The sequence below is a fragment of the Abrus precatorius genome, unplaced genomic scaffold (genome assembly GCF_003935025.1).
Source record: "Abrus precatorius isolate BTA unplaced genomic scaffold, Abrus_2018 Scaffold2, whole genome shotgun sequence".
Lineage (NCBI taxonomy): Eukaryota > Viridiplantae > Streptophyta > Magnoliopsida > Fabales > Fabaceae > Abrus > Abrus precatorius.
Genome location: NW_020874362.1, coordinates 12,961,001 through 12,964,117, shown reverse-complemented (window position 1 = coordinate 12,964,117; position 3,117 = coordinate 12,961,001).

The following is a 3,117-nucleotide window of genomic DNA, read 5'->3' as shown; positions in this document are numbered from 1 at the left end:
TTAGATAATTAATTTAAGATTTGAACAATCCTTTAAACTTAATTAATTAAATAAATATGCATTTAATCTTTTCAAATTTTTTTCATTTTATCTAGATAGAAATTTAGAACATATATGTTTAATTTAAATTGTTTTTGGTTGTTGAATAAGTGTTGAGATATTCAAAATATTTTTACATAAATTATAGTACCTTTTTTAAGTATTAATTTCTTTAGAACAATTTATAATATGTATATAGGATCTTTCATTGTCTTCTATAATTATTTATCATAGGATTAAATATATAACTATGTTATTTTATATATTAAGTGTTATAATTGTTTTTTTTAAAAAAGTTAATGTTAAAATAAATTCCTCTAAAATTCTATAAATTTTAAACTGATAAACTAATTTCATAACATTTCAAAGAGTTAGAATATATTGATACCAGGTGTCAAACTTGAATACTTACACCATTAGGTAACGTTTCATGTAATGTGATATTAAATAATATAATCGTTAGTTTAAAAAATTTTATCAAGTAGATTAACTTCATAAAATTTAATAAAAAATAAAATTATAGGTATCTCATCACATTAGTTCATTTTAATGGGTGTTATATTTTTAAAATATAAGTAAATTTTAGCTTTTGAATAACATATTTACAAATATCTAAATCGTATAAAATTTGATATACAAGATAATATAACATGATTTAGTGATTGATATACAAGATAATATGACACCTGATGTCAACTGAATTTTAACTCTATTTTTAATAGAACTATGTGACTTTAATTTATTTATTGCATTTAGGATACATAAGAGTGTTTATTGAACCCATCAAATTAAAGTAATTTTTTAAAATAATATATTTAGGGAATGAGAGAGTCTTTCCATGTAAATTTGTTATAGTTAGTGAGAGTAGATCCAAAGAAGTTTATACTATAGAGATCACGATAAAGTATGACATTTCTTTTGATTACTCTACTAGTGTTAGGATCTATCACACTCTCTGTTTGTATATAGAAAGACTATTAGAACACCAGATGCAGTAAATTATGTATATTCTTTCCATGACTTCAAAAATTTGAAAAGACTGACTAAATTTACTTAGAGAGCAGATAATAAACACAAAAATCAAGCTAATACTGGAGACCATTATAACGAGAACTTAACATAAGAAATTGAAGAACTAGAGGGTTGGTTGGATGGATTGATCTAAACTAAGATCATATTTTTTAAGTTTTGGTGTAAGAATGACCTGCTCATTAGAACTTGATGTATTTTGATTTTATAATTATTTAATTTAAGTCTTATTTTGATTATGACTTATAAATATTGAACTCATAAATTTGAGTGATACTAAATATGTTAATTATTTATTATTATTTAAATTTTATTTTATTTAACAATTTATGTTGTGATGAGAAAAATTTAATTATACGTTAAATTCTATCATTTTAAATATTATTAAAATTTTTATGGATTAAACTACGAGAAATAAAAATTTTAAAATTTTGCTAAATTTTATCGTATTACAATTGAGAAAGAGCTAATTATTATTTTAATTAAATTTATAATTTTTTTATAATTCATGAAAAAAATAATTTATCAATTAAGAGTGTTACAAAATAAATATTAAAATAAAAGATATTTAATTATTTTATAAGAACTAAAATATATTTAATTTAAAATTAAATTTTAATAATTTGGGTTATTTACATGGTAAGAGTACAGAGATTTGCGGACAAATATTCAGTATGTAGGGCAGGTTATTATTAAGTTTGCTTGGATGATGTGTCTTTTTCAATAGTACTCAGCATGTTATCATGTTTGAAGAGAAATAAAATAATTGGCAGCGTCAACATCAGCTACCTAAAGGTTTTGAAAATGTCAAGAACAAGATTTTGCCCCAGTCCCTAAAATATACAAGCAGCGCAGTTTACAATCAACGTTGCAGGTACTCAGTCTGTAGTATATTTTTTCATACAAATCACACATAAAAAGGGCAAGTTAACAGTTTCTTTGTAGAGTAATACACCATAGAAAGAAAGAAAGAAAAGTCAAAATTCCCCATTTATTTAAATAAAATATATCATTAATTTATCAAAAGAGACGATAAAACATGAATTTTCTGCTTTAAATGTAGCCTTGAACCAAATGAGATTATTTCTGACAAAAAAAAATGCATATTTCTTTCAAATATATAGTTTAAAAATAAATTTAACAATATTCATAATTAGTAAATAAAATTTAATTTAAAATTTAAAACAAAATAAGCTAAAAATGAGATGTGACATGCTTTAAAGAATAAAATTAAAATTAAAATAAGCAAATGTTACTTACTGTCCTAATAAATCAAAAATGATTTTTTATTTAAAATAAGAGCACTGATTAGAAAGTTTGTTAAAGAATAAATAATAAAAATTATTAAAAATGCACTAATATCATAATTTTGAAAGTATTTTCAAACCTGAATTTCCATAAATTTTTTTTTTAAATATTTACAAAGTGATAGAGTATTAGTTAAGAGTCTTAATATAAATTAAAGATGCCATACTCTCTATTAACAAATATTTGAGGGATTTTTTTTAAAAAAAAATATTTGATTAAAAATATAATATTTAATACAAAAATTTAGAAAGTTGAAACTCTATTTAATATGTTTAATTTTATTTTTCTCTTACATTGCTCTAAAAATCCTTGTTGACATTTACTTTTATTATATAAGGGTAGCTAATGGTGTTTGAAATTTAAATCCTCAATCAGAGTGATTTATTTTAAAGAGAAAAGTAAGTAATCTCAATTATTGATGAAAAAATCAATGAAATAACAAATTCATGATATATTATATTTGCACATGAAATATTAATCATATAATTTTTTCAACGATAAATGAGATTCTTTAATTCTTTATTTTTCTCAGTAAAGGAATAATCTCTTTAGTTGAACCAACTACTAGCTTTTATGCCTATCGTTGTCCTTAAAAAAAATATTTCATTTTAATTTACAAGTACAACCAAGCCCTCGATACCTGTTGAGTTTGGCCCACCAATCAAGCAAGCGTGTTCTTAGGTACCCACCACCCATGTGCGGATGTGCAATAGCCATTCACAAGATCAGCAGAGAAAACAA